This window comes from Falco punctatus (genome assembly GCF_963210335.1).
Source record: "Falco punctatus genome assembly, chromosome: 2".
In the NCBI taxonomy this organism is placed as follows: Eukaryota; Metazoa; Chordata; class Aves; order Falconiformes; family Falconidae; genus Falco; species Falco punctatus.
In genome coordinates, this window is record NC_137581.1 from 38,612,128 (window position 1) to 38,638,359 (window position 26,232).

The 26,232-nt window shown below is 35.3% G+C and overlaps 1 long non-coding RNA gene across 1 annotated transcript in view; it reads left to right on the top strand.

Moving 5' to 3' along the window:
- Positions 1-22,660, top strand: part of LOC308059238 — a 58,628-nt gene extending 35,968 nt beyond the window's left edge. Inside the window, exon 2 of the long non-coding RNA XR_013926181.1 lies at positions 12,316-22,660. This is a non-coding gene — a long non-coding RNA (uncharacterized lncRNA). The remainder of the gene's footprint in view (positions 1-12,315) is intronic.
- The last annotated feature ends 3,572 nt before the right edge of the window (positions 22,661-26,232 follow it).

Below are 26,232 nucleotides of genomic sequence, written 5' to 3' on the forward strand. Positions count from 1 at the left end.
ATTTTCTTGAAGTGCCTACAAGTGAAGGGACTCCCAGGACTATCTTAAATTAGGCATGTAATTTTGGCTCATTTTGTAGGCTGTGATACAAAACCATGATACAACTGCTTTCACTTTTGATATTCTAATACAAGTTTGTAATGCCTTATGGGATTAAGAGTGGTTGGTTGCCTACATGAGCTGAGCCGTGTGTAACAGTGATATGTGTTTTATTCCTGCAGGGTCTTAATGAATCACAGTTCAAGAGATTTATCCTCATGTGAGAAGGGGGGGGGACGGACGGATATTTTTGCTAAGCGCAATGTTAAAGGACTGACAGAAAAATGCACTTTGTATTTACATAAAAAGTATGTAAGGTTTTAAAATATTTAAGAACAGAAAAAGGATTATCTGAGAGTGAGCAGAGACTGAGTTTGCTGAGGCAGTAATCTGAGCTGAAAAAAAGGTGATTTAGTATTCAAGACCTTTATTTCCCTCTTTCAATAATATACTTTATTTTTTTTAGTAGAAATGGATGGTGAATATCTTTATAGCAATGTTTATAAACATAATTTGCTAATTAAAAAAAATTAAATCTATTTCATTGCATTCAATGAAAATAATTTGTGGAAGACAAATGTATAAACACTGGTATTAAAGGCATTTGCTTCTCTGTTAATGGCAATCAAAGCAATTTCAGAAATCCCTTAGCATATATGAAGTCAGTTTTCTCCATTTTGCAGCAACAGAGGAACAATCACTATTAACTTGTTACACTTTAAAAGAAAGAAATTACTAAAATGAAGCAATTGTTGCCTTTCTATAGTATCTCCAAATAATCAGCATATAACATCAATTCCTGTCGTTGAAATCATAAAGTTATTTTCTGATGGTCCTTCATTGTCAAAAGGAAAATCTTGTAGGCAGCTGAGAGTTTTCTTTTTAGATGGACTTAAAACATTCAAAGAGGAAAATGTTGATTTGAGAAATGAAGTAAATATTTTTCTAGTCAAAAAGAAGAGGGAAAAGATTTTAAAATACACACATGACCAATTATTCACTGAAGCCTTTGCACATATATACCTTTGGGAAAATGGTTGCATATCTCTTTTTGAGAGGTTGTGGAAAAGGATTTTTCTTGTGCAAAAATCCTTTTACTTCCTCCCACCCCTGACAGAGATTGAAACATAATGTGTTTCTTTTGGAGAAATAATCAGGGTTGAATTTGGGGTGCAAGAAACATTGTTTGGAAACCTCAGTTGCTGTGTGTGTCACCTTCTGCTAGTGGTGTGTCTACTGACTGTGCAAGTACAGCTGCTCTGAGTGGACAACGTGCACATAAGTGTGGCCTTAATAAGAAGGTGTCATATTTTTCACTTCCTTTGCAAACTTGAATCATTTATTTTATATATCGAGTCCAAAATAATAAAAAAAAACCAACCAAACCAAAACAACAAACAAACCCAAATCCAAAGCTTAATATGCTGAAACTGTTGAAATACCATCATGAAATGGAACAAAATGGGAAGATTATGATATACTTGCTGATATTATAACAAGCTGAGATATGCTTGTTCTCAAGAGGTACAGAGTTTTTCATATTCTGACATAATAAAGCAATGAAGTGGAAGTAGCAAGATTCACTCATGCTAGGTATGGTTCAAATAGCCTGGAGGCCCCCATGACTAAAGATTTGGCAGCATTGTCTGAATACCCCAGTGATTTGTGAAATGACCAAGTTAATTCTCTCTGTCAAGCATCTGTTTATTAAGGCAAAGCTTACTTTCTAAAGGAAGCAAAGTTAATACTTCTTTTTTTCTTTTTTTCATCTTAAATTTAATGATTTTATAGATATGGTATGGCAGAGGAAAGCCATTGAACTAATCTCCTTTTACCATCCATCACTCTTTTCTGCCTGCTACGTATTGTCATTACTGCCAAACACTTACAGTATTAAGTTCATACAGTATCATTGGCTTCATCAATATTGCCAAAAATCTACAAGTTAATAAATAAAAAGGCGCTGAAACTGTTGGAAGAAACCCTTGGCTGTTTATTATATATACATTCAAATTTGTACAAGTTCTAAGTGCAGAATGTTCAATGAAAACAAAATAGATATATCCTAACTGGATAAGTGTGGTTCTGTCTTAAATTGGAGAGGAGAGATGGATGAAAGCAGGAAAGAGAATGACATTTTTTCTATCAAGCATTGTAATTTTTTATTAAAAGCTCTTAAACTGCTGAAGTGAAATTTGAGCAAAATTGTAGCCTGTGCTGCAGATCTGAATGAATCGACTAATTGCAGCATACGTAATATTTAGGATAATGTTTTACTTTGATCATCAAGGAGCCTGAGGTTCTTTCCTCAGTGTCCTTCTCCAATAGAAGAAAATTCAAAATAGGGACCAAACCCAGAAATTCTGATTTGCCACTAAAAACATAATAGAATTACTTTGAGCATTGCCTGTATTATGCACATGATTTTTGACTAAACAAATAACATACATAAATATATCAGGTTTTATTTCTGTTCTTCTTAATTTTTAATGTGTATTTTAAAACTTTTATTAGAAGTTATGCGAGTTGGTAATACATTCTGAACATTTCTGAAACATTTTATATAGTCACATATACTCTTGATGCATGTCCTTGAACCTCCAGGATTTCTTTACAAAATATTATTGCTACATTGATATGTTAACCACTGCTGTTGTGGTAAAACTGTTAAATATGTCTGGGAAGACAAGTTTTAACTATATTTTTGCTCTAAGAGGTTTTTCTTTTGTTTGTTTCATTGTTGAGAGCATTCTGTGTAGCAACCTGCAGTGTAAAGAGAGAGAAAATATTTTCTGTGTTCTTTTTACGAAGGAAATCATGGCTATTTTAGTTTCCAAACTTTGAAGTAAATATTCAGATGCCATTTTTCACAGTTTGATAATTAATTACCACAGATTAAATTTGTTAGTGAGGAGTGAATGCAAAATTATAGCTGTATAACATTTGGTATGCAAAATTCTGTAGGGACTACTTTTGAATATTACATAAATGTTTTCAAATCAGGCACATCCAAATGATTCCAATTTATAATATTCTCTTACACTTAACAGCTGCATCATTTTTTGAATGAGCCTCTCTAGGCTCATCAGTCTGAATAAAAAATTCAGATGACCATTAATTATCTTGAATAGAAACCTGGCAGCTCCCTTTTTTAGTGGACAAGTCAGGTAGTGAGACAGAAAAGCTGTACTTGATTAATGACAACCTGTGAGACCCAAATAACGTGTCATCATAATGAAGATGTACTTCTTGACTACCTATATTAGGTAAATTTTAAAAAATTACTAGTGTTTGTGTTGACTCCGTTTTTATCTGCTCAATCTGGAAGACTTCAAAATGTTCCTTGATGACGTCTAGAGAAGGTCTTTGGTTTTCTAATGAAGGTGTACTTGAAACTTAGATTCAGAATGCAGAAACATTGTGGTGTTTTCATCACAATGCTGAGAGGAACCTTCAGATCAGGCCTCAGCATTTCCTAGCTGACTGTAAGCGTCTATACTTGCAGCCCACTGGGAAGACCCAAACCACTCAGGTCTTATTACAGTGTCATGGTAATTTAGATAAAAAGATCAGTGTCTGGTGTTTCTCTGGTTTTCACCTGCATTTTTTGTACCTACATCCATGTACCATTCTTCAGGTGTATGTTGAGCTTGCTTAACACAGCTGAATGGCATCTCAGTTGAAAAAAAAATTTAAAAAAAAGCTATGCTTCTGCTTTCCGCCATTAAAAAACAATATTTCATGAGCATTGCCACAATCTTAGTGGGCAATGCTTTTACTTTAAAAGCCACAGGGCAAATAGGGAAACAGTGCTTGCCTTTTTTAACTCTCAAAGATACGAGCTCACTTCTCACTGTAGTCTCCTTAACTGCTACTTCAGCTTATGCTGTTCTTCTTTTGTACATCATTCTGTTAAGCCTCTGTTGCCTGATGTGCAAGTGCACATCCCCCAATAATGTTCTTACTGTTGAGATTTTAACAAGTTTAAAATCACTAAATGCTACCACTGTTATGCATTATTATAGCCATCTCTCTTTCACGCAGAACTTTTATAGAGGAAACCAATCCAAACTGGTATGTACAAAAGACAGTCAGTGCTACCTGATCTTGGGTACAGGGTCCTGATCCAGTTTAGTTTGGTAGTCTAAATGCATGGGTGAATCAGAAATTACTGGTACTGAAGGTTATTTAAACTGTATTTTTACACTTAGGATGCCTACATTACACTTGATTCCTATTTCAGATGACATTGTGGTAGCCTGAATCTCACCTTAAGTCAAAATAGAATTAATGTCAAGCAGCTTTTGTTAACAGCATGATCTTATGTCTTGTCCTGGAAGGCAAATTTTGCTTCATCTCAACAAATATACATGTCTGAGGTCATTCTGGAGGTTATCCTTTTCTTGCTTTATGGTAAGATAACAGTCACTATGTTCTCTATATTTCCTGTGAATTTGGGATATAGCAGGTCAATTGCTTAGATTCAACAATATTCATTAGCTTTCAAAAAGCAATTTTCTTTGAAAGCTGATTCTCAGAATCACTTGCATACAGAATAAAATAATTATGAAACAATAATATCTCATATTTACCTATAATATCTACTAAATGTTATTCCTTCCATATTAATCCAAAGGAACCAAAGAAGAGAGAAATTCAAGTCTTTCTTCTCAGAACAATCCATCACATATAAGGGTCTGGGTTGGTTGGGTTTTGTTTGTCTGGTTGGTTGGCTGGTTATTTGTTTCCCCCCTCATAAAATAGCAGCCTTTTTCTGGATATTGAGCTCAGGGATGGTTTAAGATCAGCAAGCCAAAAAAGGTGGTTATTTTTGAATATATGTTAATCTGAAAAGATCCTCAGAAAACACCCAAGAATATGTCTATTAGTTACATGATAAAACATATATTTTTTTTCTTTAAAAACTTCCTAAAAGATTGAAAAGCTGTGAACTATTGTAGGTGCCATACACTTCTTGATTTTACTAATACAAACAGCCACACTCCAAATTTTTACTGATTTTTCTTGACACTTTTGACTACCATTTGTGAGCTCTTTTTAAAAAAAAACGTGGTTAAACATTTACTTACCTGCTTGATACTAGTCCCATAGAATGGGTGGATAATCAGGAGTAAGGCTACAACTTCTGAAACTGTTTCTTAAGCACTTGCCAGATTATCTGGGAATTATTAAATACAATGTCACTTTCATGAAAATCTTCATAGATTTTGGCTTTAACATGGCTCTCTTGTGTGGATAGGTATGTGGGGAAAAATCTGCTATATACAGTCAGCAAGGACTTATGATAAAATAAATGCCTTTTAAATGGAAACTCTTAGAAAGAAAAAAACCCAAACAAATAACCAAAACCCAAACCACCTCATGATTGTGTTTGTAACAAGTTATACTCTACTAAGGAAAAAAAGGAAAAAAAACCCCATAATTTTATGCTAAGAAAACATTAAAATCTACAGTAGACTGATCACAGAGAACTATACTTACCACTGAATAGTTTAAAAGTACAGAATGTTGTTTCTTTTTTTTTGGTAGATGAAACAATTTGCAAAACACTGCAAAATGGTGTTAAATATGAACAGTAGATTGCTTGTTCATCTACATATAATTCTCTCTGCTTTTGTTATGTTTCGGATATGATGCAACACACGTCTTTGTTTTCATTCAGCATAGATCTTACCAAGTACCCAACTTCTGCTTTCACAGAACTCCTAGCAGAACTCCTCAAACAGAATATATGATGCTTCTAAGTTGACTTAAGAGACAAGAATGTGTCTAAATAGTGTGTAACGTTAATTTTATTTTATTTATCTAAGTTAATGGCATGAATATCACAGAAAAATTAAGCCTGGACTATCCTTTTCAGAAGGTAGGTTTGTAAGTTAACTTTGATTCGTTTGGCAGAATAGTACATCAGGGATCCAGATTTTAATATGAGTTTTCTGTTGTCATCTGTTTTATCTTAATAAAGTTCTTGCTATTTTTAAATGTCCTTAACACTCATGCCTTTCTGTAACATAACAGACGGAATTGTATGGCTGTGATTTCAAAGACGTTTTTTTTAAGAACAGTCTGTTGCATTCATATTTTACTCATTTTCTTGCATAGGCAAGCAGAGAGTATATATATTTTTAAATGTGTCTTCTACAGTTAAATGTCTTGTTTTCAGAGCTTGTTCATGAAACAGTTGTCTCAGCCAATATTTGCATTTCATCAGAAAATTGTCATCTTTGTGTGTGAGTTCCCATGTTCAAAAAAGTAAAGAAAAAAAATAATATAAAAGAAAATCTTTTACATCTTCTTGATGGCTTCAAGAAGGGTTAACAATCTGCAGCTACACTGAAGTGTGAAATCCCAGTTCAAGGCCCCAAAGACTTTAGAACAGTAATTGTAACATATGGCATCTAAAGGTCAGGGTATCTTTCATGGTAGTCCATTGATGACAGCTGTCATTACAACTTCATTATCAAGAAAACTATAGTTATGAAGGCACTTGTGGGGAATAGTAGGCATTTACTGAAGGTTTACTGCTGATGTTATTTTTACATGTTAGTTCTGCTTACAACCCCCCCCAATTTAATTATTCAAGCATTAGAGGTCATTCATTACAAGGCAGACATTAATGACAGCTATAAGATACATTTCTTGCAGAAAGCTGATAAGTTGATAATTATCTCAACAACTTCAAAAATCTTTTCATATATGAACACAGAACTTGAAAGTAATACTTTGCAGGTTGATGCAGCTTCTGTTGGTGTTTCAGCGATGTTATGCACGACTGCTCAGCAATCCAACACTTACTAAAAATCTGTTCTTTGTTTGCTTATAATAACAATAACAACCATGATTCCTATCATAACTATTGCTAATAAAATTACAATTATTACACTTCCCCCTTGGCAGTATTTAAACACTTAGAAAAAGAGAGAGAGGGATAAGGGATTCAATCACCAATGCCAATGTAGTTTAGATAAAAGTATTAGTAATGCTGGAATTTTTCCATCTTGTTATTTTGAGGGTGCTTACCAATGATTCTTACTATGGGTTTTATTGTCTTACTGCCTTTATCAAATGGATTCTAATGCATATAATGCTCTTTTTGTTATTCCCCGATAAGATTATAAGATTCTTTTCACTGCAGTAATCAGCTGTTATTATTACCATTATTATTGTTGTTGTTGTTATTAGTATCATTGTTATTTCATACTTTAGCATTTTTACAGTTTTTGTTATAACGAATTATGTATAATGAATTTTCTTTTATTTCAATTTTCCTGATATCATAATCTCAGGAAAATCCTGCAGTGAAAGACCCATCTTCGCTCTGTCTTGAAGGTATCACACTCCAAGTTCATACTTCTTACAATAATTTAAAAAAACCTATAGTATCTTCGTATTTTTCCTTCTTATTTTCTATAACTTTGCCTGTGATGGTGATGTTTTCCTTTGACTTGTAGTCTATATTTCTCATATAGCAAGAGCTAAATACATGTGCCAAATCTGTCATGATATAATATATAGAGTAATGAGTAGAAACTTAACTTGGGCCAATTTGGTACATCCTCATATCTAAACTTCTTCAGGACCTGGCTAGATATCCTTCATTCAAGGCTTGTATCTTTTCTATCACTTTTCTTTGATATATCTAGTACAATATAGGTTTCACCAATAAAATGCTCCACTTCTTTTTCTTTTTTTCACCCTTTTGAAAGCCATTTATAATTTGTCACCTTCATAAATGATTTTTTCTTTAAAAAAAAAAAAAAAAGAAAAACCCACATATACTTTTTCATCTTTAAATCCCTGTATAATACTTTCTCCTCTTTGTATGATGGCTTACTTTCAATAATACTGTATTTTTCATTTAGTTTCACTCCAACATCTAATCAGTCTGTATAGAAGCCTAACAAACTTCAGAAATCTCTACAGATGAACTAGTTGTCTCAGCCCCCTGCAAGAGTCATTGGGAAAAAAAATGTATTTTTAGGGAATGAATCTGAACACACATGTATTTCTTCAGAATGAAATGAGCTGCTCCCTCCAAAATGCATATTTTTCTCTATTGACTAACAGTGCACAGAGTAACATTGACCTATAGGTTAGGTGAATTGCACCCTTCTCTTTCACAGAAGTTGCTAACAGTACAAGCTTTTAATCTGTCTTTGACTTCTTTTAATGTTTATATCTGCATCTTATCTGGGAAGAAAAACTTGTCCATGACATTCTGCTTCTTTCTACAGAATTCAGTTTCTCACAGATTTTTTACTTATTTCTCTTAGATCAGTTTGTCCAATACATCATGACAGTAGAACATCATACAAATGTATTTGCAAGTAGATATTTCAGGTTTTCATTATGGTCTTGTTTTTAGCATTTTGTTGATGTGTCAGAACTGTCTTTTATTACTATTGCCCTAATTTCTTCCTCCAACAAAATACTACATAATTATAAGACATGACTGTGTGTAATAAGATCCATTTTCCCATTATTTCTGATACCTTAAAACAACCAAAAAAGCCAAAACCCCAAAACCCCAGAAAAATCCCTACATAACCATAAACAAAACCCCATCAACTTTTACCTGAATACCATTGCCATGTATTTCTGAAAAAACCACACATTTGAACAAATAATAATTTCAGATCATGGATATGAAACTGATTTGCTTAAAACCAGTTACATAACAATTATTTTAGGTTATATACTTTGAATAACTCAGCATTGCAGACAATGATAAAACAAAGAACAAAGACAACATAGAATCTCCTCCAAAAATCCCATCAAGTCTTTTATTCTTTTTTTTTTTTTTTTTTTTTTTTTTTATTTGGTACAGTTTTAATCTGGCGGTTTAAGCATAATGTGCACTTTCCTTTGCTACTCTGTAGAAGTTCTACCAATAGTGCATGGCATTTTATCAATTCAAGTGCACTTATAATCCAGGAACATAATTATTTTATTTTATTTTATTTTATTTTTTAAATAACCTAGGCGGTTTACATACTGAAACTTTTACTTTTAGTGCAGGTATCAGCCACCAGATAGACCTTCTCCCAGCACTGTAAAATCCTTCCATGTCTTGAGAATGTACATAATTTGTTTCAATATATTCAGCTGACTTAATTTCAGATCTAGAGGGCTACATATAGGAAGTCATGCTTCTTTTTCCTGAAGAAGAAAGACTTGCCTTTTATCTTTCAACTGCCTCCTCCTCCCACCTTTTTTTAGGAGGAAATATATTTTAAACTGAAAATATAAATTTGCCCCACTCTCCAACCAATAATGACAGATTCTATTCCTTTCTGATGTTTATAAATTAGCTAAAGTTTTTAGTCTGCTTTTTAAATTGTAATCACTTTGATCAACAATGTCATACCATTCACTAGTTCATTTTCAGCTTACTTTGGCAAAGGATTATATGATGTTTTCTTTACCTGTAGATCTTTTAAAAAAAAAAAAAACAATCACAGTTTGTTTATTTATCATTGTATTATTTTTATCCCTGTGGTCTGACTGCCAGAAGAAATACCTCTGGTCATTTTCAAACATGTTTTGATACTAATATTGTTTCTTTGTTCATGTTTCAAGTTCTCTAGACTGTATCAACAGCTTGTGTTTCAACTTTTCATTAACATCTCTATGTGATTCAGATTTTCTGAACAGCTCCATTACTAATAATATATATTTCAGTTTCCTCTTCTTTATCTCATGCAGAAAGTGTACCATTCAGTTGACTATTGGACCTCCAGACTAATATAAATCCACTCTTGTATTGTGGAACTCTGTAGTTCTTGGTTTATAGCACAGTTCATTTACCCACAGATCCCAGATCTTCCAGAGCTTCAAAATTAGACAATGATAAAGTTTTTGCAAAACTATTAGGTCTTTAATATTTACATCTTCAAGGTACTTACTGACTTTTTTTGTATATTTATACATATTTTATTTCTATTTCTAAGAGCACATACTACATTTTCAGCAACATGATCTATGATTTTTTTTCCCTCATGTAGTCCTTATTGTTATTGCTCTTTTCCTCTTGTTAGTTACAGTCTTTATGATGATCACAAGAAAGAGCATTATTTTTAGGATAAAAACCCTGCCATGATAAAGTGCTTTTCTATTTCTTAGCATTTTTTTCTTTTTGTGCCTGTCTTCTCTCAGCCCTCCACCCCCCCAACCCCACCCCCTTTGTATGATATTTGACAAAGATGTCCTGCATTAGAGAAAAACTAGAGAGGTAGTTATCTATCACCATTTGGAAACTTTCAGAATTTACATTCTTTATCCAACATACTCAAATTTTATTTATAGTCATAACCAGTAATTCATTAATCAGATGTTACTGTCACTGTGGTAGAAAATGTTTCACTATGAAAAGAACTTACTTTCCTCTCCACTTCTCTTCAACACTTATCAGCAATTAGCTAATATTCACCCATATGCTTTTCAATTGCAAAGAATGCTATTCTGAAAAAATGAACATTTTCACAGGCCTTGAAGTATGGTGGTTTTTTACCTTTTTGATTCTTACTTGTGCATATAATTACACATGAAATGGAAAGCAGAACTAAGTGTTCTTGGTTATGTAAAATAACACACAAAATATATATTATATGTAGATGCATATAGAATAAAATTATATATATTGGTTATATGTAATATATTATGGGTATATATTTTTTAAGTTAAAAAATGCTTCTGACTCCGGAGGTAGATGGCAGATGGAAGAAATGCTATCCATTATATTAGTAATTATTCAGTTGTATTACTTAAAAACACATTGGTAGATGGTGTACATGATGTATTCTTATTTTAATCTTTGACAGCCAAATTTGTTTTTAACTCAATGCAATCAACATTCAGTAAAAGCTCTAATATCAGGAAAACTGTCTGCAGGAAACCTTACTTGATGTTGGACAGCTTCTCTAGGGAGCTAACCACACAAACTTTCCTTGCACTATGTTTAATATTCCTACTTGGTAACTGAAGAAATCTTGCTACCTTCCAGGAGTAGGTTTCTGAAGAATGGATGAGCTAGAAAGTCCAAGAACTGCGTAAGTTACAGCTTAACTGAGGGTGAATGTAATGTCTCCACTCTGAAGCAGCTACTTGCAATTAAGGTTACTTTTCAGCAGTGAAGGGTAAATGTCTCATAACTGACCCAAACTCATTTTAATTTTTGTTTTTCTTATAAGGCTGCCAGACAGGTTCAAAGAAAATTTGCCTCTGCATTGCAGCTCACTGGAAATCAGATCCAGAAATACCTTTTATATCTGTATCTGTATCTGTATCTGTGTATATGTATATGTATATGTATATGTATATGTATGTGTATGTGTATGTGTATGTGTATGTGTATGTGTATATGTATATGTGTGTATATATACATATATGCTTCCCTTATAGATCACAACTACGACTATGTGTGAAAAGGAATTACAAAATTCGACCCAACCAAATATTTTTACTTAAGGAACTCTTCTTTCCCTTGTTCTGCTTATCCGATCACCTTTCATTTCCAATAAATAGCGGCCTGAAATCATCAAAAAGGAGTATTCACTAGCTACAGAAAAGGACAAACTTAAAAGTATGACATTAAGCCAATATTTTTCATGGACACAGGAACATAAATCATAGAATCATTTAGGTTTGGAAAGACCTTTAAGATCATTGAGTCCAGATGTTAATCTAACACTGCTAAGTCCATGACTAAACCATGACTGTCAGTGACACATCTACACATCTTTTAAATGCCTCCAGGGGCAGGGACTGCACCACTTCCCTGGGTAGCTTGTTCCAATGCTTGCGTACCCTTTCAGTGAAGAAGTTTTTCACGCCCAAGACACATCTGATTATCACATCTCCCACAAGTCCTTCTCTGTTTACAGACAGGTCCAGCAGGGCACCCTCCCTAGCTGGCTCACTCATCAGCTGCGTCAGGAGCCTGTCTTCCATATGCTCCAGGAACCTCCTACACTGTTTCCTCTCCACTGCATTTTATTTCCAGCAGAGATCAGTTAAAGTCCCCCATGAGAAAAGGGCAGCAATCATGCAACTTCTTCCAGCTACTTGCAGAATATTTCATCTGTCTCTTCGTTTTGGTTGGGCGGTGTCGTGATTTAACCGCAGTCAGCAACCAAGTACCACGCAGCTGCTCGATCACTCTCCTGCCACCAGGAGGAGTGGGGAGGAGAATCAGATGAAACTCGAGAGTTGAGATAAGAACAATTTATAAGAACAAATTAAAACAGAATAAAAAAGGTAAGAAAAATAACAATAACAACAACAATAATAATAGTTATAATGGAAAGGTGGGGAAAAGGATAAAATCCAAAGGAAAAGGGAGAAAGGAAAACAAGTCACGCAGAGTACAGCTGCTCACCCCCCACTCACCGATGCCCAGCCAGTCCCTGCACAATGATCTCCAGCCAAGCTACCCTGCCCCCCGCCCCCCCCCCCCCCCCAAGCTTACATACCCAGTGTGACGTCCCATGGTATGGAATACTTCTTTTGACTGGTTCAGGTCAGCTGTGTCCCCTCCCAATTTCCCGTGCCCCTCCAGCCTTCTTGCTGGCAAGGCCCTAGAAACTGAAAAGTCCTTGACTGAGTATAAACATGACCCAGCAACAGCTAAAACCATCAGTGTGCTGTCAGCATTGTTCTCACATCAGAGCCAAACCACAGCACTGTACTAGCTACTAAGAAAGTTAACTCCATCCCAGCTGAAACCAGGACAGGTGGTCTATAATAGACTCCCACCATGGCATCTGCCTTGTTGGACTTTCCTTGATTCTTACTCATAAGTACTTGACCCTTTCGTCACCATCACCAAGCTCTAGACAGTCAAAACAGTCTCTAATATACAGAGCTACAGATCGTCTCCTTCCTTGCCTATCCTTTCTGAAGATACTGCTTATCCATTGCAGTACTCCAGTTGCGTGAGTCATCCCACCATGTTTCTGTGACTGCAATTACATCATAGTTTGCCAGCTGTGCAATGGCTTCCAGCTCCTCTTGTTTGTTGCCTCTGTGGTGTGCATTGGTGTAGATGCGTTTCAGTTGGGTTAGCAATATAGATACAAGTAGAAGTCTACCTTAAACAAATTGAAATAACTTATCTTCTGAATGAGTAGTAAATCCTTTCTTATTTTAACATAAAGCTCACTGAAGGTTTAGTGTATGCTGTTCATTTAATCAGGGATAATATACACTATCAATAACTGTAAAATATGTGAATAACCTCAGTTACATCCCATGAAGCCAAAGGAAATATCTTTAAAGTAAGCTACTTCTAAATTACTAAGTTGAGAAAATTAATTAATATCAACAGTCTTTCATGTGAATTAAGAACCCTTTTCCTCTACCTATTTTTCAGATGTGAAGTCATGACTTTAAGGAAAAAAGATCTCTAAATAATTTGGAGTTTAACAGGAGAAAATGCTGGTGGTATCACTCAAATTGGATGTTCATGGCCTTTCAGTACTGTTAGGGGAAAGATCAGTTTCTTAAACATACATATGCAGTGGTGTTTTTGATATCTTTTAGTAGACAGCCTGCCCTCCAACTGTTGTTCTAAAAAGGAGCATATTTCCCATAGTCTTAAATCATATTATTCAGCCTCATGAAAATGCCTCAGAAAACTGACATAAAATATAGCGCTAGATATCAGTGTCTAGGTGCCAGAAGAATTGCTTGCTTAACTTGAACTTCATAACCTACTGTTTAGATTATATCTCTGAAGGGAGTATGTTAATCTCTTCCATCATTTAGTAGAGTCAAAATTAGCTTTCTCCATTATTTAATGGTTTGATAACTTGAAAGGCAATCTTAACAATGTGCTTCTTTTCTACTCATGTAGACTTCTAAAATATTTTTGTGTGGTTTGTATCCCTTTTTCCTTGCAACAAGACACCTATATGTCTTACAGATTTGCATATATCTTTTTAATTCCATTTGCTTTTCAGAAATATCCCTTATACAGTTAAAAATCAATGACAAATTTTGTTTCAGTAAATGTAATCAGATTTACTATTTAAATAAGTCTTCCAGATTTCCAAAGAATCATTTAACACAAATAATTCTTAAACAGAAATGTTAAACCTTTTTTTTAAAAAAGCATAGTTCTTGTACTGAAAATATTGTTCTTAGAATCCTTCTCATTTTGATTGAAAAAGAAAGATTGTTCCAAGAATTGCCAGATAATGGATTCTGAGTCAATAACAATAGTTTTGCTTTTACATTGCAAAAAGAGAGAGAGAGAGAGAGGGAGAGAGTATCAGATGGTAATAGACCTTGTTGCAGCCAGCTAGTTTGGAGAGTGCTGCGACAGTATGTGGCTTCCTGTGTCAGAATAGTAGATGGCCTATTTCTCCTACAGCACAACTTAATTAAATGCACTTTGAGTTAAGTGCTTATTATTGCTGTTGTGGGGATATCTCTACTGTTGCACTGTCTGGCCCACACTAGTTTAGTTATGGTAATGACAAAATCATCCAAAAAAGTTATTAAGGTTATTAGACAGACAATACCAAGGTATATTTAAGGCAACCTGTAAGCAGCAGAAATGACAGTCGTCATGATTGTTATTCTTGCTTGCATAAATAGGCAGTTAAAATACATTTGGTAATGGGCACTTTTTTTTTTTTTTTTTAATGAAGTTTGAGAAGTTTTTTGCTATTGACGTATCCTTAAAAATACACATAGAAAGACTGCATTTTATATAGTACAAATGTGTTTTACAATGTGAATCAGCTATATACATGTCTTAGATGTCTAATAAAACTTAGGCATTTTTATTTTATTTTTTGGTGTGATGTAAATTTTGCCTCCAAATTTATTCTCCAATAAGAACCAACTGGACATCACAATTTCCATTTCACATACAAAGACACAAAAACCCAGACACTTCTGGAAACACGCACAGGCACAAACACTTTGAAATTAGAGCCTTTGAATGTTCTTTGGAGTGAAATGAAAGCAAGACTGTGTAGCATAGCCTGGATGTCAGAATACTCACCAAAGGTGTGATAAAGCTACTAGCTGGGTTTGTGTTTGGTTCTTTTTTTTTTTTTTTTTTTTCCTCCCCTAAAACTGAGAAGTATACATTTCGTTTAAGATTTCATCCCCAAATTTCTAATTACCACAAGTTTGAAATATTGTGAGTGGAAAATGTCATCATATCTGCCTTCTTTTATATTATAGTTTTGGAAGTAAGTTGCTGTAGATGTGCCTTCATTGTATTTTACAGAACATAACACGATGCAGTCTTGAGTAAAAGATACTGATTTTTTTTTTTGTTGCCTAAAGAAATGTAAAACTATGATCTCACTTTTCCCTGAGGCATTTTAAGACTTTTTAATAAAAGTGGATTGCAGTTTTTCATTTTGTTATTAAAGCAACTGTAGATGAAACATCTAACTTTCTTGTGTTGCCTTTGGGAATTGTGTCTGTAACACATTTCCAAAAGTTGGGTTTAACATACTGAGCTATCTAAATTGTTTTGAAAATATCACACCAGGTACTGCATGACAAGGAGACAAGAAAAAACACATATATACATATCTTTCACTGAAAAATACTTCAGTGTCTTGACATTTATTTCTTCTATGGGAATACTGAATAAATCCTTAGTCAATATTTACTCTGTTCTTCATTATGGAAGTTACTTGTATTTAGGGGTCAATGACTGGATGTCAGTCAACTCTTCCATATCTTCACTGTATTAAAAATTGACAGTTTCTTAAATGAAAGTGATAAGGCAAACCAATCATAAGCTTTTTAATTAAAAGATAAAATATTAAGATAGAAACATCAAGTGCTACTTATTACTCATAAGTATATAAAGCTGTACTGGCAATTATACAACATACTCTGAATGTTTCCTTTACTGGTAGCAATAAACTTGATTGTTGAAGTAGTTATTTTAAATACTGGGAGACTGATCATTCTTGTTTGGGAGATTTTAGGTGAACTCTGGGGAGGCAGATCTCACCAGACAGTAGCTTTTGATTTGATTGTTTTTCATTTGTGTAGAAAGTTCCTTGAAGAGGAGTGACCAGGTCAAAACCCTCTGTAAGGAGGGGTATACCTCACCTTAACATGGGAAGCAACTGTACCTCTTCCAGGAGGAAAAAAACTGAGAGAGGCAAGCAAAAAGATAGGAAACAGTGAGTCACAGTACTGAGCCTGGGAGCCTACTGGATATGTAGAGACTAAGAATCTTCAATGAGTAAGAAGGAACAGAAAGTCAAGTTTCACAGATGGCATAAAAAAAGCTTTCTAGGGAACAGGGAGGTCTGCAGAGCTTGCAACTACTCCAAATTCCTCTGTTTGGAATTGTCTGGAAAAGAGAAATCATGTTGCAAGGACACAGTGGGCATGACTAGAGTTACATGAACTATTGTTTCTACCTTACCTTCTACTCTTATCTTCCCTATCTAAAAAGCTAAATATCCTAGTTTATAATCTAATAAAACTTGACTTGCTGACTTTTAGCCCTCTTGTTCTTCACTGAGAAAAACACTAGAAGGCAGAACCATCTCAAAGTGTGCCCTGCTTGGGTTTCCTCCAACTGAACCTTTTCTTGATGCCTCTCTCTGAGAGAAGAGCATGTGATCAGCCAAGATGTCCTCAGGGTATAATAGTATTTTCTTCCAAATCTTCCACAATTTCTTCAGCAGAGCAGTTTATAGCAGTGTTAGGGGAGAAAAAGTGCTGGTTTACAGTTTAACCCTTCAGGAGGTATAAACAGCATATACATAAACATAGCTGCTGATTGACAGCAGCTGTCAGTGTTCAGCAATATGTGGAGCTTTGAATCTATGGATACCCAGTAAATCAAACTTACTTTTTCAGCAGCTTTCCAGATAAGTAGGCTGTAATTAATCCAATTTCTGTTCTGAGATAAGAAACCTATTGCAGCAGTAAAAGTTGTCACAATATTTGCAGGAAGAGTCCTATAAGACTTTCATTGAGAGCTAAAATCACAGCAGAATAATACATTTCTTTCTTCAGATCATATTTTTTGTTAGCTTAGCAGGCCTAAAAAACTAACAAAAAAGTAAGTAATATCAACTGCATAATACTGATATTTGGACTAACTAATACAAGCTAACACACAGAAGAGTAGTTTTCAGGAGCAATTTAGATGTAAACTTGAAACATATAAGCAATTGATTCGATGATTTGTCCCTACTAAAATGCACATTTTCTTGTTGATTTTGCATGAGGAGACATTGCAAGGCACGTAGCCTGATTTTCTCGGTATGTTGTAAGTATTAATATCTCCTAATTTTAAGTTAAAAAAAAAATTGTTTTGTTTGTTGGTTTTTTTAAAACCAAATACCATTTTCTCATGGTTGGGAGTTGCACAGTTAAGATTCTAATTGGAGAACCATGCTCCTGTAAGATATTTCAATATAAAGATGCTGGACTCAGACAAAATGTCTCAGTCTTCATTTCAAGTCTGATACTTCATGTGCAAACTGATGAACCCCACCGTCCCACTGCCAAGGCCCTGCCATAGAACTACTTAGGCTAACCCACACCTACACGTTAATGCTGACTGACACATTTTTTCTCATAACTCATTCATCCACAGTGTAAACCCTTAAACTCTTGGGTTTTGCTGATAGTTGCAACTGTGGGGAACTTTTTCTGCTGATATACAGGATTTTGAATGTAGTGTTATTAGATTATTGAAATGAAGCTGCTGTTGATGTAGAAAGCTTTGAAAGCTAAGAAATTAAGATGATTTCATTGTCTTGCCAAATATACACATACACATTTGAAACACTTTCAAATACCACAATAAGCGGGGCAATAAAGCAAGACTGGAGAAAATGTTAATCTTACTATGCTTTAATTTGTTTCCTTATGCTGGCACTGTAACACAAAAGAGTCTCTCTTTCTGGCTATGCCATAGGTCTGCTAGACAACTTTGGTCAAGTCAGTTTTCTTCTTTGGCTCCTGTTCCCCCAGCCAATGCAGATAATGATCCTGACCTCCTTTCTAAAATGCTTTGCGATCCTTGGGTGAAAAGTTCTCCCTAAAAGCTTAGTAGTTGTATCATTATATCCATTATACAGTTACACTATTCAAGGTCAATAGACCTATATAGCTGAGCAGAAATGAGATATGACTATCAGTACTATATGGTAACTACACTCAAAGGTACCCAATTGAATGTTTAGTCCAAATGAATCCATATTTAGTATGGCTTCATATATTGTTGTTGAAAGTTTGATGCATTAAATCTTGGACTTCCTTTGATTATGATTCTGTAGTGAGACTTCCTCAAACTTTTTAATTCATTGGCTGCTGCCCCCAAGGGATTCATACGGATTGGATAAGAAAAGAATGACATCAACTGTGTATAGTGAAATTCTATCTAGCATGTCCAATATTTTTATGTCTTCAACTCTGTTATTGTGTTGGATTCTTTTACTGATTTGTTCCAGAGTTATGGTAAAAAGGGAGGGCAAAAAGGGGCACCATTGCTTTTTGCTGCTAGACAAAGTAAAGACTTCTGAGAGATATCCATTATTCCTTACTGTAGGCTCCAATACAATGTCTTTATTTAAGAAAGTTTTAGACTATTATGTGAAGACTCCCAAAACTTTCATCAAATAGCTTCCTTTCAGCCAATCAGATGGTCCTTCTGTATATAGTGCTAATAAATAAATATCTCCCCTAACTAATTCTATTTTGCAAAGGTCTGTAACCTGTAATTTGATTGCTTCACTAGCCAGTATAATAAGAACTTACTGTTATATCCTCATTGCTCCTTCACTCTTCCAGACGCTGTCGTTGCTCTACTATTATAAAATAAATACTTCTTTTTGTCTCTACTTTAGAAATTGTCTTACTTAAGGAATTACTTCAGTTAATTTCATTGGTATTGGAGTAGATCCAGGAAAGCTATTAAGTAAAAAAAATAAAAATCAAGATAAGCTAGCAGATATCTAGTGCTAGCTAGGTGTCCCAAATTGGTTTAAGGGCAATGTTTAGTCCTTGGGATTGAGTTTCCAAGCAGCTTCTTCCGTTCAACTCAGACATGTGGTTCAGTCAGGACACTATAGGAAAGAGGTCACTTGACTGAATTAATGTTCTTGGTCTAGCTTCTCAATGCATTTTCTTCACATTGTCTAAAATTTCCAATTGCTTATGAAATGTTTACTTTTTAAATATTTTCCTTAAAAAAGAACACATTACACTAAGGTCTACTTTTGAATCACAAATATTTTTTTTTCTATTTCTTAGATGTGGGTTTTTGATTATTTTACATTTCCATCTTCTAGAGCATAACCATGAGATAAAAAAAAATAAAAGCTGTTCATATGCAAAAGCAATTAAAAATTGAATCAATAATGAACACTAGCATTATACTTTACAAAATGTACAACAATTGCAAGGGTCTGTTTTGGTCCACTACCTCAGTGCCAGGCTGTCTGAAAGTTGAAGGTGGTTTACAGTGAATAAATATGTTTTGTAATCCCTTCTGTGTGCTTTATTCAAATGAAAATGAACATGCTTTTCAGTGACTTTAGTGGTAACAGGCAAGTGCAAAATTAAATGGCTATGTAATTGTGGCCTTGCAAATGAATCACCTTAATAGTCTGTAATATTTTCAGTTTATTCTGCTGCTGGAGATTAAATTATTTATTTTAAATGTAAGTTCTTTTTGAGTAAAATAAACTTCAGTCATTTAATATGCTTAAAGGTGTAGTAGTGCCTAGATTAAGATCCCAAACCATCAACTCTTATGCAGAAGAGCTGTTTTTAGCTACTCTTTGGATTCAGATAAGCTACTTGTTTCAGCAGCCTGTACCAGAATTCAGGCCTTATAAAATACAAGGGGAAACACCAAAAAAAAACCCCAACACCAAAACCCAAACAACCTTAATTCCATTTATTATTTTTATTGTATGTTTCATTAGTCCCTTTTTTCTCTTTCAGGTTTGCTTCCAGGAGAGATTTCCATCAAGTGGAGGTGAAGAGTTTTGCATTACTATGAACTGCAGAGCTGGATGCTTGTAGACAGTAGGAAAAGTAGAGACAAAACGCTCATGACAAAAATCCAGGTGACTGCATTAACTGCTGTCTAAGAATCCACCAGCTATTACATTGCACATACCTTTATTCCAACAGCAAATCACAGCCTGACATGAAATTCCAGAATGTATATTACTTTGAAGAAAAAGATTAAAAAACAAAACAGAACAAATACACTTTTCTAGTTCAAACAGTGGAAATTTAGATTTTTAGGTAAGGGAAAATACACTTTGCCTTTTCTGCCTTATTGACTAAACTTTTGTGTCATTAAGTGAATAATTAGCCCTGCAATCTTTTACTGTTCTTCAAAAGTATAATTTGTCATTTCCCAGTTTTAAAGATTTCAGATGTTGGGTTAAACTGCTATAAACTTTGATTATCAAAGATTCCTTCATTTTCTTTCATTGCCTTACAACTCGTATTAAATTCTTTCACTTTTCAAAGGCTTGGTCAAGGGTCTAATCACTTGATTTCAGCTTAGGACATTGCACAGACACTGAATTAAATGCAAACAGAACTAACAGTATTGTTATTACATAAGTTGAACAAAAAGGCATTACAGTTACAAGATGCGTTTCCTTACAGTTTTAGGAATGTATCCGTCTCTATATCAGTTAGTGCCTTTTAATTATATGTTGCTTTGAGAAATAAGTGTTTTAAGTTAAACATTTCTCACTCAGTTCTTATCAAGAACTGACGTATATGAAGAATTACGAGAGTCTTAATCATCAAGAAACTTACAAGCAGTTTCACTAGTTAGCATCCCCATGTTCAGTCATGTTGATATGTTGGCACAGGTATTGAAAACACATACACAAACATACACACCAGTGCTGGAAGTTCTGCTTTGCAGATTCTCTTTAGGAAGATCTAATTGTAGCCTCAAGAAATTGCTCATGCTACTGGAAAAATAACAATAGTACTAGTGTGACTGGTGCAGTCACAGCTCTTTTTGTGGCTCCTGGGAGAGCTCACACTGAAAAGGCACTTTTTCTACCCTTTCAATAAATGTACTCTGTGATTCCTTCACCTTCGAATTTCATAGATTCATTGGCAGGCAAAGAAGTAGGGCAGTGCCATTTCCTCAAAGGCAAATTCATTACCTAGATCTTTGTTGGCACCAAACTGGAAAAGTGTTTCTGAACTCCTTTGCTTGACTGCTGTCTGCAGCTTTCTATAAGTGATTGCACTCTCCCCATGTTATTTGTCCTCTTCTTTTGGTAAACCATCCGCATGAAGGCCTTTGGTGTGTCACAACAGGAAGGTAAATCAGGACTTTCCTAAATGAGGAGAGGTCTCAAGTATCTTTGGATATGCAACACAGGATCTTTTATATGGGCCTATATGCAGAAGAGTTAGGAACATTCTCTTTGAAGACTTAGGTAACTCTAAAAAAATTGATTAAAAGTATAGATTCAGAAGCTACATTCCTAATAAATTAAGCACAACTGATTTGTTTCTCATTAAACATTGGAGAAGACCAGTGGAATGCATCAAGCCATTCAATCCTTTCAGAAAGAAGACTGCATGAACTGTATATAACAGGCATAATTATAATTGTAAGCAGAGCCCTTTTTTTTTTGTGTGTGTCCAACCAAGTTGGTAAAGTATGAAAGTGAGGAAAAACTGAAAGAAAGAAAGATAATTAAATTGCTGAGGAATAGCTACTGGAATCTCACACACATTTTTCTTTTCAAAGCTTTTCTGTCTTATACCATGTTCTTTGGCTCCTGGACAAATAATCTTTTATTTAATTTAGTTATTTAATATGTATCTCTTTTGCCCTTTTCATTTAAGCTACCTTTTGAATATTCATTCAGTTATTCTACTTTAAAAATCAATCACCTCATGGAAAACTCTGATCTACTGGAGGCTTAGCCTCATAGTATTGCATAATAAACAACAGATCTTCAGCAAAATTGTAGTTTCAGTTCTGTGAAATTGCACAGGAGGATAGTTCCTGTGAAAGCTACTTTTTGTGTGTATGGTATTATAACAGTTCTAATACTAATAAGAGGATACAAAATCTCCTTTAATCATTTCTTCACCACACACACAGTTAGGACAATGTCTCTGAGTGAAACACCCACTTTATTTCTGAGAATTTCTGAGAATGAGATACACTTCACCTGCATATGACTGAAAATTACAATGGCAGCCTCTCAAAAATCACTTTCAATGCTTTTAGGACTACTCTATTTCAGTGATTGCTACTATGTTCTTGACCTGTCTTTCAAGCAAGTTAAATGCTGTGTTAAACCCAATTGGAGCATGGGTCCTGTATTAACATGCTCTCTTCTGTGATACTTAGAAGTGGTGAGGGCGTAGATTTCCATGAATACTTGTGGTGGGTTGACCTTGGCTGACCACCAGATGTCCATCAAGTTGCTCTCTCACTCCCTCTCCTCACCAAGACAAGTGAACAGAATAATGATGAAAAGCTTCTGGATCAAGATAGGGAGAGCACCGACCAGTTACTCTCTCAGGAAAAGGGAGTCAACTTGGGGAAAATTAATTTAATTTATTGCCAATTAATGGCAAAGTAGGAAAATAACAAATAAAAACAAAGCTAGAGACACCTTCCCTCCACCCTCCCTTCTTCCTAAGGCAAACTTTGCTCCCGACTCCTCTGCCTCCTTTTCCTGAGCAAAGCGGTGTCTGGGGAATGGGTGTTGCAGTCAGTTCATAGTGCTTCATCTTTGACGCTCCTTCCCCTTCATGCTCTTCCCCTAATTCAGTATGGGTTCCACCCACATGAGACAGTCCTCCACTGACTGCTCCAGTGTAGGTCCTTTCCATGGGCTGCAGTTCTTCAAGACCTGCTCCAGCCTGGGCCCTTGCCATGGGGTGCAGTTGTTCAGGAACGGACTGCTTCAGTGTGGGTCCCCCATAGGCCACAAGTCCTGCCAGAAAACCTGCTCCTGTGTGGGCTCCTCTTCATGGGCTGCAATGCCTGCCAGGAGTCCTCTCCTTCGTGGGTTCTTCATGGGCTGCAGCCTCCTTCTGTGCACTTACATCTGCTCCAGTGTGTGGTCCTCCATGGGCTGCACGGGGACAACTTGCACCACCATGATCTTCATCACGGGCTGCAGGGCAATCTCTGCTTCAGTGCCTGGAGCATCTCCTCCCCCTCCTTCTGCATTGACCAGGGATATTTCTCTCACATATTCTCACTCTTCTCTCACAGTCGCTGTGCAGCATGTTTTTACCCTTAATTCTATTTTATTTTTTTTAACCTGACGGAAGTGCTACATGTGTCACTGATGGGCTCAGCTTTGGCCAGTGGCAGGTCTGTACTGGAGCTGGATGAAGATGGGTCTTATCTGACATGGGGATAGCTTCTGGTGTCTTCTTACAAAAGTCACCCCTGCAGCCCCACCACGACCAAAACCTGGCCACATAAACCAAATACAATACATAATGATAAGACAATAGACACCCTGTACTTCATTTACAGACACAGCCCTTATCTTCCTATCACAGATTAGCCCTTTGAAAAGACATGAATTTACTTCACATGTACATGCTCACAAAAGTGATAACTAATGGAATTCCAAATGCTTTTGTCTGAAACATGCTAGATTTGATGAATTTTCCTGACTTTAGGGAATAAGCTTCATAACATCTTTTCTGGACTTCGGTTGGTCTGCCTAAAACGTCAGTACCTCTGACATCTTCACATTAAAATAGATTAAAATTACAGCTTTTACCAAAGTTAGCATTTAGCCTTCCAGGGTCCCAATTTATACAGTATGCCAGGGCAGGGAAGAGTCACTTGCTGCAGTTGGAGCTGCAACAGCAGTGCTTGGAAGCTTTACTTCTAACAGCAGTAGGAGCCTCTGGGTTCTTCAGCTGAATAGTGAAATCAGTGCACATCTTTGTACACATGTCAGAACAAAAATTACCTTAGAAAAACCATTTATAGAGATTTCTTCTGAATTTCATTGCATGGAAAATAATGTCAACACATTGTTGGTTTTTATCAGATTCAAGACCAAACTTTAATTTTCCACATACTTGAAACCATTTGATTTGGACAGGTCTACTGAAACGAATGTTAAAGAAAAGAAGACAGAAATTGAGGTTTTCCCCAACTCCTTTTATTCTACTGGATTTGTTTTATGCTCTGAGAACTGACGTGTAAGTGATTTTTATTGTATTTTGGACTCTGGTACGTAATTTCTAATGTAGACTGCTATAGTCTATCAATTCAACTACTATCATCTGGGATGGCAGCAAAAGTAAACAATAGCAAGAAACAAGCACTGAAGGACACCACACGATGATCTTAGGTCTAATTAATGTTGCCAAAATTAGGAACAGACTGGCCTTGACATAATGATGACTGAATACATTGAGAACCTCATGCTTTAACCAGCAAGTCTCAGTGCCTTCCACAGGGATTACTGTGGTTTATAGTCTGTTTACCTGGCCACTGGATGTCACTGTTCATTCACTTTTTGCTTGGAACAATACCAGCTTTTGTTTGTTTGTTTTAAAAATAACGGAGGTTTCTTCTCTTTGGTTAAAAGAAAGTTGTTAAGGCCAAGTAAGTCACCTTAGAAAGTGATTAAAAGCTCTAGTAGACATCTATGTCAGGGTATTTAAACATCATGCCCACATGATGGTTTGCAATGTAGTCAGCAAAGTCATATCACACCAGTCAGTTATACATCTAACTTTTAACCCTTGACATCTAAACTTGGTGCCTCATATGGTTCATGAGATGCAGTCAGCTTAAACTATTACATTTATTGTAAATTATTCTCACGAGAAGTTATTTTTTGGCTGTTGTTGCTTAGTTTTTTTTGTAGGCCTAGTATGTAAGTGAACATAATATTGACTGACACTCAAGAAACAGTTGCAGAAATACAGAAGGTGAATTTGTATACTGTTCACAAGACATTGTTCCTGTATAGAAGTCATGCATTTGAGCTATGGCAAGGCTCTCAATTCAAAGAACTAGGAGAAAAAAACCCCGAAGATACAAACCTATGTCTCACTCCTTTGACTTTTCTTTCACTGCATTTATAGGTCTTCAAAAGGAAGCATCACCAGACATAATCTTTTTCCTTTGTGCGCAGAAACTTCTGATGGAAGAGATGTAGCTCAACTGTTTAGAGGTGAGGTAGTAAGGTCCAACTAGCTCTATAGTAATTATCTCTGTGTAAAATAGTTGCTCTGTATGAAATGATCCTAAGGGGAAGCATAAATTACTTCAGTGGAGCTATATTGCTCTTTATGGATTGCTGCAAGGAGAGCATCCTGTAAATGCATTCTGCAACATGACATTGAGATTCTGCAAGATCTTCTGCGATTAACTAGAGATACTAATAGTTGTACTATTTAAAGAAAGTAACTAAGGTAATGAAGAAATTTCTTAATTTGTTAGACATACCAAATGTAAAATTTCTTGTTTCCTTTCCTTTTCTGTGAGTTGCAAGTATGTTCTTATTGGTGAAAAATTACTGAATTGTGGGAAACTTTTGGTTGCCAAACACATCAATGCAGTCTCCTACTGTGTGTGATCCTCTTTCACAATGGGAGCTGAGTATTAGCATCAAGGTTCTGCAGCTTTATTGTTATTATCAAGAAGGAAATAGCTTCTTACCAGAGAACATCCAAGAAAAATATGCAGATGCTACACTATCATGCTATTGTTCTTTTTTTTTTCTTTTTCCTTTTTTTTTTTCTTTTTTTTTTTTTTTGTGTGATAAGTAACTATTTTAAATTTAACAATTAGGCAATATGTTTACAATGCAGCCAGTGGTCCAGCTGAAGAGTTTATGGCTCAAAAATCCTGTCTAGTTTATATTCAATTATAGACATTTTTAACAAACAGTATTATTTTAGGATTTTGTGTGCTAGAAGCTTACTTATCACAGCAGATACTCTTACACAAAAGTATTTTCAAGTGTGCTGCTTCTATATTTTTAGGAAGAAAACATCTTTTAAACCATGCTGGGCTAACCCAAAAATAGTTTTAAAATGTTTCTTATATAATATCTCCAACAAAGGACAAACCAGGACTAAATTCTTCAGCCTGTCTGTGTACCTACTTGTATCAGTCATTTAAGTATCAGCTGCTAGGTAATCTTGCCCTGTTAGATCTGTACCTCTCAAAGC